This window comes from Lepisosteus platostomus, chromosome 28, assembly GCF_059453375.1.
Source record: "Lepisosteus platostomus isolate fLepPlt1 chromosome 28, fLepPlt1.hap1, whole genome shotgun sequence".
NCBI lineage: Eukaryota > Metazoa > Chordata > Actinopteri > Semionotiformes > Lepisosteidae > Lepisosteus > Lepisosteus platostomus.
The window spans coordinates 7696917-7709059 of record NC_142638.1 but is presented as its reverse complement, the minus strand read 5'-3'; the positions used below and the strand labels follow the sequence as shown (position 1 = coordinate 7709059).

The 12143-nt window shown below is 43.4% G+C and overlaps 1 protein-coding gene across 7 annotated transcripts in view; it reads right to left on the bottom strand.

Annotated features, from left to right (window-relative positions):
• mpp2b (MAGUK p55 scaffold protein 2b) overlaps positions 1-12143 on the bottom strand; it is a 65789-nt gene that overhangs the window by 30839 nt on the left and 22807 nt on the right. Inside the window, exon 2 of one of the 7 annotated variants that reach the window (XM_088622615.1) lies at positions 6018-6142. The exons of the other annotated variants lie outside the window; for them this stretch is intronic. The gene's annotated coding sequence lies outside the window, so the exon portion shown is untranslated. The remainder of the gene's footprint in view (positions 1-6017; positions 6143-12143) is intronic. 7 annotated transcript variants of the gene reach the window in all.

Below are 12143 nucleotides of genomic sequence, written 5' to 3'. Positions count from 1 at the left end.
AAGAGAGCCTGGCATCTCTTGGGCTTGGGAGTTCGTTCTGCACTTTCTGAATCCTTACCCCACCCTTCGGCAACCGGTGGAGAGAGGGTTGTCAAAGCTCTGAAGGGTCATCATGTGAAGCTGATAGCCAACTGCTTATTAAAAATATGAAAAGGGGGCATTCACTTGAAAGGGTTCTGAATGAGACGAGACCTCATTAACAGACCTTAAGCTGGATCCTTCACAGAAGTCGAATGCATGAGGGTGGATGTGTCTTATTTTCGCTGGAACACTCACAGGCCAGCTTCTATTCTGCAAGAGGAGGAAAGACTCAGCATCTACCTAAAGAGCTCTAATGAGCTGAGGCCCCATGAGCAGCCCTGCGGCACCTTTATTGACACAACCGACTCACATTAAAGGTTGGGGTCCTCACGGGGGGGAAGGACTCTGTTTGGACAGCCCCAATTACCAAGGCCCTAATTCAGCTCCTGATTCGTGCAGCCCAAAAGTCCCATGTTCTGGGGGCGGCTTTTTTCGCCTTCCTCCCTGCACCCCCGCCCTCCCCCCCCATCGCGTCCAGCCGTCTTCCAGCTCCACAAAGACTGCTGGCCGGTGAGTAGCAGTAGTGCAAGGAAAGTAGGCGAAACATCAAGCAAGCTGGGGGACCAAGGAGTGTCTTGAGAGACAGAGCAAGAGGTTCGGTACTGGTAGTGTCCCAGTAAAGCAGAGCTGCAATTCCTAAGACAACCACTAGAGGCCGCACTGCGTCGGCCCTGCCATTGTCCTGAAGTGGCAATGTGACAACGGTTATCCCTGGTATGTGAATGATTTAATAAAAAGCTGGAATGTGCAGAAGGGGATCAACTGGCAGGCCAGTGTGTTAACGCACAGACTTAACACAGTCAGCCAATGAACCTGTCTGCTAGGCAATAAAAGGCCAGGGTAAAGTACAGATTCAATTCAGGTTTAAAATCTGGTCAGGAGGAGGAGACTCAGTGGCTAATGGAAAGTCACTTAGCTATAGATCCCGGGACTTGTCTGGAGCGAAGAGGTGGAATGCCGAGCATGAGGAGAGAATGACTAAAGAAGTTCTCGGATGTAATCAGACGTTAGCCCCTGCCTTAAGTCAAGAGAAGGACCTCAGATTTCTCAGCTCCACTGGGAGCAGGTGCAGAGAACCTAAGACTGAAGTAATGGAATCACAAGTCTTAGGTTTACTTTCTGTAGAATTTGGGCCATTGAGCTCTCAACATAAAGTGACTTTTCTCTTCTGTGAAATCCTGTTTGCCCGCTGACAGATTAAATCGGAACGGAGTGTTGTTTTTTTACTTGAAAGGAAGGGAGAGAAAGCCCGTTTTAATGACAAACGAACAGGCTCGGAGTGCTTTCTTCATCTCCAACGAGTCCTGAAACTGCCAGAACTAAAACTAAAACTGTAATTACCGCTACTAAATAAAACTTCCACACTTTCGCGTTCTCCATCTCTCTTGTATCTCATCCAGCGCATTCAGTCTCTCCAGTGTCATCTCCACTACCCGACAGCTGTTCGTTTTGTCAAAAAACTAAACAGGAACATTGGAAAAAAACAGAAACAGCTCTTCTGTTCCAAGCTAGACTGCCCTCTTAAAAAAGGAAGGTTCATGTCGACAGTGAGAGATGTAGGAAAAACAAACTTTATTAAACTCAAACTGCAATTAAGGTTGGACTGTTCTCGTGCAAGAGTTTTGTAAAACTGAAGATGTGTGCAGCACTTAGCAGTGGTGTTTCTCTATCACACAGAGGCTGGATGGCTAAAATTCACTTTTACTACAGCAATCCTGGAACAGGGGGCAAAGTCAGAAGAGTGTTGCTAACACTCATGACTGTGTTTACAGCATGACTGCACTTCATTACTAACAGGCAAAACAATTAAAACGAAGTTTTCAACTCACCCAGCCAGAACAAAAAATGAAAAGGACAAAAGGAGGTAAAGGATATAAAATTCCTGGGACTTAATTACTGAATATCAGGGGGATTAGTGTTGGCAGGACCAGGGGAAGGCAGGTGGATTGGAGCCACACATCAAAGCCTTCAAGCAAAGCAACTTCTGTCTCCACCCCCTACCAGGAACATCAGGAGGAAGCCAGCACCCTGTCTGACGAGGGGACCGAACTCCAGCACCAGGCCCAACAGGCCAGACCAGAACTAGCCAAATCTGATGAAGGGACAGAACTCCAGCACCAGGCCCAACAGGCCAGACCAGAACTAGCCAAATCTGACGAGGGGACAGAACTCCAGCACCAGGCCCAACAGGCCAGACCAGAACTAGCCAAATCTGACGAGGGGACAGAACTCCAGCACCAGGCCCAACAGGCCAGACCAGAACTAGCCAAATCTGACGAGGGGACAGAATTCCACCACCGGGCCCGTCTGGCCAGACCAGACTGACTGCCTCCTCAGCTCCACAAGCGGGTCCTTCATACAGGCTGGGACACAGTGAGCCACATTGAGCACCAAACACGAAACCTGCAGCCACTGCCGAGGGGCCACTGGATGACAAAAACACGACGCCACTTGGCCTGTTTTTATATTATTGTAGTCATCAATTACTTGCACATTTAGAAACCATTTTTCTGATATTTCCTGGCTGTACAGCCCCTGCAGGCTACAGGGGACCTCTTTTTTAGAAATAATCACACACCGTTTTAAGCGAAGACCCTGCGTTCCACTGTAAAGACTTTTTAAAATCTGCAAACCTTGGTTGTGCCCCGGAGTCAACCCTAATTCTCTACATGACCCCAATTAAAAGAGCCCCCTAAGGATGTTTTTCTGCTTCCGTGTGCTAATAAAAAGGTTTCTGTGCTCTGGCAGGGTATCCTGGGAGAGTAACACAGTACAGTACCTCCTGCTGTGCTGGGTTAGCATTTGCCCTAACCGAAGATGTTAATTAATATCTTTCCTAACAGCTGGGCAGAAGCAGGCAGCATATCTTTTTAGGCTGGCTTAAATTTAAGAAAGGGAGGGGGGGACAACCTTTCACTGCAGAAAATGAACTGCCTCTGCTCAGATGTCTGCAAAGCACAAAGGAAAGTCCTGTCAGATCCATTAGTCTGCCTTTGAAGTTCTATCCAGCAGCTCCCCTGAATGGGTCCTAAAAGATGCTGTTGAAGGCTGGCTAGCAACTCCTTCAGGGAGATTTGATTTGCAACTGAAAAGAGATACACAGCAACATTAAGTGCAGTTATAAATCACACATGCCAACTACTTGCCATGACATAAAATCTATTTGGAAAATGACAACATGTCATGCTGTGGACCCCAATCCTTAACACCAATTACCTGCGATAGGATGGCTATCTGCTCTAAAGGTGCTTTACAAATTATAGTGCAATCAAAACTGATGCACCGTAACTTGCATCTTAATCTATTGATTCGTCACTAAAACCCGTGGAAAAACATCCTGGATAAAACTCAGCTCACATCTCTTCCGACGTGCAATAAGATTTCATAAAAGCCACTTAACACGCAATGATCCACGCAGAAGAGGAAATCACGTTAGTGCCAATGAGATATAGTTAAACTTCGACTATTACTTACAGATTTTAATGCTCTTTCTAATCCTTTTCACTTTCCCACCTACTGGCGGACAAGCTGTGTGGGCATGCAGATAGGAGCTTTAGGAGCACGTTTCCCTGTAAACCAGCGCATGTACGACACAAAAGAGTGAAAAAATAAGTACAGCACATTGATCTAGTGAAAATGATCAAGTACACATTGAAGACTTTAGTGAAAAGGCAGGTCCTTTTGGTGAGTTTTGTTCACCATTTGTTCAATAAAGATACGGCAACGTAAAATGTTGTGTGTGTTGTTTGTCAAATAAGACTGTCCTTATTTATTATTACGACTTGGATCAGATCACATTTTAGGAGCCATTCCTGCAGAAATCCTGATAATTCCTAAGGGTTCACAAACGTTTTCTCACAACTGGACATGAGCACACTAATACATAGGTGGAATAAGGGAGCAATCAAAATGTTCTGCAAGATGCTGTCGTGCTTTGTATTTGCTATAACACTTAGTGTATGATGAAAACTGACCAGCCGAGGAAAAACACAACACAGAATCAAGAGAGAATTTGATTCACAAAAGCTATACAAAACTGCCATTACCGCAGCTGAAAAAAAAAACAGCTGCTGATGTACATGCAGAGTTCTATACACCTCTGAATTAGAAAATAAATTAGGACTCCTCTTTTTCCATTTGGCAGTGCTACGAAAATGACTGACACTCTTTCAGATTGTTAAAATCACTTCATTACAGGAAAAGGCGGCTTTCTACGTGCATTAGTGAAAGCAGAATTGTTAATGTAAGTTGAATCAAGCTGTTAGCGGCTTTGTGAACAGAAAGACTTCACTGCCCCTGGCAAGAGTTTGTAAAGATAATGCTCAATTTTCAAAAACCTACCTGGAATGAGTAAAGGTGGGTTGTAAGATCTAATTTCTTCAAATGCTAACAGCTTTTTAAGCATGTGGCCAGGGTGCAACTTAAGCATTAAAAATATAATGAGAAATGGTATTCACAGAAGTACAGCCCAACGCATTGAAGAGCTCGCCCTAGTGTTTGATCAGTGTGGAGGATGTTGTGACACATTTCTAAACTGCTTTCCGCTAGGATTACAGACATTGGTGTACTTTAGAACTGCTCTCCATTTGAACTAACTGCACTGACATCCTGCCTTTTGGGGGGCACTACTGAGGTTGTCCTGGTCATATGGATCAATGTTAGACAGCAGGAACAGCTCACAGGGGGGCATCACTGACCAAAATAAGCCATTTTAAAAATCATCATCTTTATTAACATAGTACTTACCAGTTTTAATCCTATTCTATATTATACTATGTATTTATTAATGTGGAGTAGAGGAAGATGCAGACCAGATTTCTTTGGAATAAAGCTCTAAAAAAGAATGTCAGTAACTTTGGCAGCATAAGCTTCATGCCCCACTGAGATACAAAAAGATGGAAGATGGACTTCAACTCAGAACATCACGTCTTACGATCAACAAGTACCTAATTAAGAAACATTCCAGGTACAAGGTACAGGGTTATAGGAAAACTGGGCAATTCTACTATAGGCAAAGGCAAAGCTGTGTGTGGCTTCCACCTGTATTAATCAAATGAATTCCTACGGGTACTGTAAGGAAAGAAAATACTGCCTGACTATTGTATTTCTACACCACCCTGTGAAAATAATCAAAAACAATGCACACTTAGGCCAAGTGCTTCATTTCATTGTCAACACACAATAGCAGTTGAGAAAAGGAACACCGAAACTTGGCTGCAGGGGGGGCTGACAGCATGGAGAACCTATTTCTGCCGTTCCCATTGCTGGAGCACTGAGAAAACGTCTCGCCTCTTTCACTGGGTATTCAAAGCCGACGGAAGATTGACGGCACACAGCCCAAACAAGCAACCACTTGATTTTTCTTTTCAAGAAGAAGCAAAATGTCACCCGTCCCAATGTACAACTCAGTTAAAAAGGAGTCTTGACAGCTGGGTCAATTGTACTAACACATGCTTTGGTTAAACACTCAGTCTTCTTCACTGCAAAATTCTTAAAGTCTGTGGATGGATGGGACTGTTGAGCATCTCAGTTTGTTCCCGGTACAAGTTAAGCCCTACAGCTCAGATCTCAGATAATTGGTTAATTAGTCCAGGCCATGTCCTAAGCCCGCTGGGACCAGGATAGCCAAAACAGTGTCATGCAAGTGGATGAGCATCACAGAGTTTGGGTGGGACTGTCAGTCAGGATGCCCCAGACTCTTGCAGAAGCAGTGCCCCCCTGTGGCTGGCTAGTGAAACACAACTGCCACCAAACTAATGGTCTAACTCAATCTTCAGTACAGAACTACTGGGTAAATGCAGTAATCATTACTCCTGCACTACAGTAACTGAGGCAGAAAACATAGACAACACACAAGAGACTGTAAAAAGGACTACAGCTGTGGCACCAGCATTATTTGCAGAAAATGTTAACATTTTAAGAAAAGGCAGACCAACATTCTGTCCCAAGAGGGCATATCTTCAACAAACATGGAAGATATGATTGTTATCCAGCATGTCTGTCGGATGGGTCATCCAGATGTCAAAATCCAGGCTCCCAAAGAAGGTTCTCTTCTTCCAGCCTAAACAAAGCAAACATACCAAAAAGAAGCATTTCAAAGACCCGGTCAAAGGAAACTTAAAGAAATGCATCATCAGCCCCTGGGTCTTGATCGCATCAGATGGAGCAAGAATATCTGGATAGGAAACCAGCACTCTGCGACTCAATGATGTCAGAGCGAGAACCCAGGAGGAAGCAGAGCTCTGAAGCGAGCTGCCATGAGTGGACTGCACAGTACATGACCACAACCTTCTGAGACGACACCTCCTCAAGGTGCCAGACAGTCTGCAGATCTGGCACCGGCCTCATCAATCACCTTCAGCTTCGTGGAAGACAGTCATCCTTGACTGTGAGGGATAATGAATGAATCAGTGACTTTAAACAGTTCACAGTTCTCATCTCCCAGCTCATGCAAGGCAACCACACCAGGGGAAGCCAGACAAGTCATTTATTTCGAAGACATGGCAGAAGGAAAACTTGAAGAAATGCATCATTATGAACCTCCGGGAGACTGTGCATCTAAACTGAACCTAGAAGAAGGAAGATCATCCCGGAGAGAGCCCAGGGCTTTGAAACCAGAGGATGTCAGAAAGAGGAAATAAAGCAAGAGTGTCTAAAAGAGATCACCATGACTGGACTGGGCAGCACATGAACTGGTATCTCCAGAGACAACACCTGCTCAAGTGTGCAGATCCCATACTGGCCTGATCTGTTCCCTTTGGGTTCAAGGAACACAATTATGCTTGAGCATGAGGTATACCCAATAAGCACCTACACAGGGGGTGGTGCAATAACCGTTACCTGTACCCCTTACAAATGCAATGCAGTTGCCATCTGAAAGCCATTATTGTACACAAGCACAGTGGTCTAGTGATTGGGATTGCTAGCTTTTACACAGGCAGCCTAACAGAAAGTATCTTTTACTGAGTGAGGGGCGGGATTGTCCCAGTATAAATCATTCTGGCTCCTGTAATCTGTAGCCCTTCTGATGTTCCAATTTTCTGATTAGAATCAAATGAATGACTGATGATATAAAACTAATTTTAAACTTCCATATTTATCATGTACTTGTCCCAGCCTAACTATAGATAAAAGAAAGTGTCATATTGCAGTGGATTGCACTGATTATACAGGGACATAGAACCAGAAAGCTCTCCAAATCAATGCGGTCTGTCTATGAGACTCACAGTGAGAGAAACTGGAGAATGAAGAAAATCATGCATGAATCTCACCCTCCAATTCCAGCCAAGATGACCGACACATTTAATCATTTAACCAGGAATATAAGCAGCACCACAAAATACTAATTGGCTGTTGACGACCAGTTTCTAAGAAAATTTTCTGAAGCTGCTGTCCTTACTGTTTTGAAAGACAGTGCTGTGAGTGACTGCGATTCTTAATTAGAATGACAAAGATCCCCATCTGTTGGCTTTCGTCTACAGAACACCCAAAGCTTCCCAACAAAGTTATAATCCTGCTGGTCAATGAAATTGCCTTTATATATATATATCGAAGGACAGCTTTGGAAAGATTGGATCATTCAGTTAGGCTTTGAGCTGACACTGCTCCATTTCCTCAAACCCTGCCTTTCAGAGCTTGCTCCACAGTTAATCAACCCCAGTCAGGGCTCCAGGCCAGCTCCTCTGATTGTTGTACTGATGCCTACAGGACTGATCTGCTTGCTCTAAAAGTCCCACAAAGCAACGAAGTGAACTGAAATAGTCCAGGCATCTACGAATACACAGATGAAACTGTTCCCAGATTCCAGTCAGGAGTACTTGAGGTTTAATATTATTGACTATTTAGTTTTAGCACACTGTGCATAAGACCATAATTGATAATGAGACCTTGACCACTCAGAAAGAGCTCAATGCTTTGTTTTCATGTAAAATGCATCTTAAAGTGTGGCTTTTGAAGGGGACCTGCAACACTATTTTTATATTTCGGGGATAGAAAGAACTGGCATTGAAGACTCCATTTCAAACCACAGTTAAAGTAAAATATACACAGTAACATGCAAGACCTGCAACTTACTCCATATTCTGCGATTCAAAACCAGGCAGCAAAACCTCCCGTGAGATGAAGCAGCCCTATCAAACTGTAAACAAGCAGGCTTGTGAATACATCTCTTTTAATCTAATAGAGATATTACTCTTGACTTCGAGACAAAGAAAACTTACTTGTTAACTCTGCATGCAGATCACGTTGGAACATTTCTGCTGTGAATTGTCTGCTGCACAACCTCTTCTTTGCATTACATCAGTTATTACAGCGACTAGGGAGCAGGAAGGGCCACATTACGTCGCAATTCATGGGATCTCTTGCCTATGGAGAGACCAGGGGGTAGCGACAACATGGCAACTGTCCAGTGCTTTCACAATTTTTGTGCTTAATTCAGGATATGTAAATAATATTTTGTTACCGACATTTACAGTAAGAACCAGTCTGAGCAATTGAGACTGAAGTTCCCCTTTAGATGCATGACCAAATAAATCAAGCATCCTTCACTAAAGAGATACAGAACATCTGCTCTCAAGCACACCTTAGAAAATATGTTATTTGCTCGTGAGACAGCGCTGTTTTTGTGCACAATTAAAATGACTTCAATTCTTTCACTCTCAAGCTTTTAGATTCCAGTGGGAGCAGCACTGCCAGTGAAGCTGATATTATTTGTTATTCTAGGCAGATGTGGCTTTTCCTAACTTCACAGGGCTTAAATCATTATTTGCTTTATCAGAGCCAATGCTAAGAATCTGCTGGAGAAATCTGACAGGACCTGCATCAGATGACATCCCAGGTGCAGGTAGCCGCTTGGGCTAGTAGCTTGCAATGTGAACACAAGTGTTCAGGCAATAACAGCCTGTTGGGGTTCTGTGATAGGACACGCTTAATGACTGTTTCTCTCAGCAAAGAGCTTACTCAATAGACTGTGTGAATGCACAGCAGCTGAAGAGTAATGTTATCAGAAATGAATACTTTAAAAGGTTCATTTTATATAGCACCTTTAATGTAGCACCATCTCATATTAATGTGACTGTTAATTATGTCATTGCCGAGGGGTTTTTCCTATAATATTAAGTTTTTATTCCAAATGATCACTTGCAGGAGCTACAAAAGCTACTGCTGTCAGGGGACCAAGCATTCTGTCCATACAGACACATACATATGCACCAGAACTATAAGATGCAGATGGGAAGATGACTTTAAAACCTACGGGTAGGTCTACTTCCAATGAACTAGCCATCTCCTGTAGAGATGTACCTTCAGCACCGTAAAGGAGACAGTAACTGATGTTTTTATATTGGTGAAGGAGGTTTTTCACCTTGCTTAGAATTGCTCAAAGCCCCATTGTGCACTAGCCAGCATGGGAAGCACATTTAGAAGAAAAATACATGAGATTTTCATGTATCATCTTGGGAGAATCCATTTTATCATAACAAGTAGCGAGACTTTGCTTGCAATTTGTTGGGACATGCCTTGTCAGTTCAGTTCTTCGTATTGCCACAGCTAACAGAAGACCATAACATAATATCACTTCATTAGCCCTATACAATTTCTTGTATAGGAATTCGTCTTTTCGCATACTTGCTCTTCATGAGACACAGACAGGGAGAGAAGCTTGGAGTCAGAGCACAGGGTCAGCCATTGTACAGCGCCCCTGGAGCAGTTGGGGTTAAGGGCCTTGCTCAGGGGCCCAACGGAGCATTTGTACCGGCAACCTTCTAGTCACAGACACAGATCCTTAGCCACAGAGCCACCACTCTGCTCCCGGATTACCAGGAAGACCCAGAGTCTCTATGCTGTGATTAAAACCTCAGGATCATTGAAACCATCCGGAAACCAGCTTGTCTTCTTTCTGAATGTGTGCCTTTCCCCCTGTCCTTCCAGCAAAGTGCCCACAACCGGTGTTTCAAAATTGAATAGAGAAGGAAAAGCATAAAATCTAACTAAGTGCTGTAGGATATCCCTGTAGTTTAGAAGATTATGTATAGTTTAGGCTTAGCTGATCTGTGTTCTACTGTGGTATTGCTATGGTGACGGAAATTCAAAACGAAAGAGCAGGAATAGTGAGCAACGCATGCTGGGAAACTCTAATCTTCACTCCTAAGGTCACGATTTTCAAACACAAGTCATGCTAAGCATCGCTGATGCCTGTGAAATGTCTGACAATCTCTCCCATCCCATTAACAACGTCAAAGACAAACACGTTCACTTTCCTTTACAGACTAGGTGAGCAAAGGCCAATGAAGGTGAAATTCAAATCCTCATAATTTAAGGATAAACGCAGCAATATAGAACATTCACACAAAATCTCGGCTTAAAAACCGCAAAGATAGGAGCATTTGCTTATTTTGCTTGTTCTCTTTTTGTACACTGCATGTGCTGCTTTTTTTTACCTTTAGTTTTGCATGAGTTATCAACATCAAAGGCTCATTAGTATACACCTGCACCGGATGTCTGCGACGATTGCTTTTGAACTTCAAATGGAGTGCAGGCCGTAGAAGAAGGAACAGGCAGACTCAAACCAGGATCTTTGTGTAGGGGACCTGACTGCCAGCTCGTTCCTTCTGTAAACCAGCACCTAGCATCAAACCCCGCCCGCCTCTTAAATAGATCATCTTCCACATGTTCTGCAAGCAAATCCCTCTACGCACCTCAAGGTCTGGCTGCAGGGGCTCTCTCTGACAGGTCCGTGGGCTGCTCGTGACTCAGTCCGAGCAGTATAGAAGGGCAGTCCCTCATTTGGGAAGCGAATTATTGACGAGGCATGAGGTTTTGCAAGCAGCAAACCTCTTTGGCAAAGGCTTACAGTCCAGTGGCAGTGAGCATCTGCAGTGGGCCTGTGGATACCCAAGGCTCTGCCATCTGCTTTCGTTTCGCACAGCGTGTGTCTCTGCGGTCCACAGCCTTCTGAAAGACTGGACATCCCATGCTTGCACAGCCACACATCTCTGCAGTTTGCAGAAGTGGAACTGGTGTTTTTTATGTCCGTCTTTGCTGCTAGATGTCAAAACCCTACTGTCAGTACACATGCTTAACAGCTAACTGTGCAGCTCCTCAGAACTCAATCCACTGCTCTATGTACTTTTCACTACATTGATTGTTCTTACAACGCATTTATTGTTCTGGTTGTTACTATTTATTATGAACCATTTTGTAATGTAGTGGCTACACTGTGTGGTGTTGTCTGCTGTACTGTGTATGTCCTGAGAGAACAGTAAGAATCCCAATATACATGTACATATGACAATAAACTCCTTTACTCTAAGATGCTTTTCTAATATTTTTAAGACACCTTTGGGGTATCTGTGTCTTGCAAAACCACAACGGGCTGGAATTGGACATTTAAAATTATGGCAGGTACTGTAGCTGCTTATTAACAGCAGTATAGCTCAAAGGCAGCACAAGGTATACTGGTCAGCCTTTCTTTCAACAACAATTTCTGGAGGGTCTTGCGTCTTCTGCTTATTGTTCCAACCCGTGCAGTCAATCAATGATCCTAATTATTTCCTTATGAAATATGCAGGACTCTTCATAGGGTCTTTAACAGTGGATTACTAAAAACTTTCATTTCAAAACACATCAGAGGCTGTCTAGAAGAGTTAAAAAGACCGATTATTAGTTCTATAATTGTGGTTTACTAGGCCTTCTATTTAACTCCAGTTTACTAGGAATTGAAGTTGTGTAGATTATTAAAACATCCAGATATTTTAGTAGTCTTTAGGTAAGATCAAGGTTAGTATTTGTTTTAAAATCAGGATGAACACCACTGTGTATCTATAGCAGCTTTATAAGCCTCTATAGAACTTGATATTAAGTAAAGTAATAGAATCTCTAGGAACCATTTATTTATACATCATAACCTAACGCATTAGCAGTGTTGTCCTCTGCATGATCCACAGACTGGTCTGAATTACGGTCTTGTGGAGAGAGCTATCTTGTAATTATAGGGGTACAGGCTCCAGGACGCCCCTTAGTTACTTGGAGAGTGGAATGTTGCCTATCTCCAAGCAGGCACCACA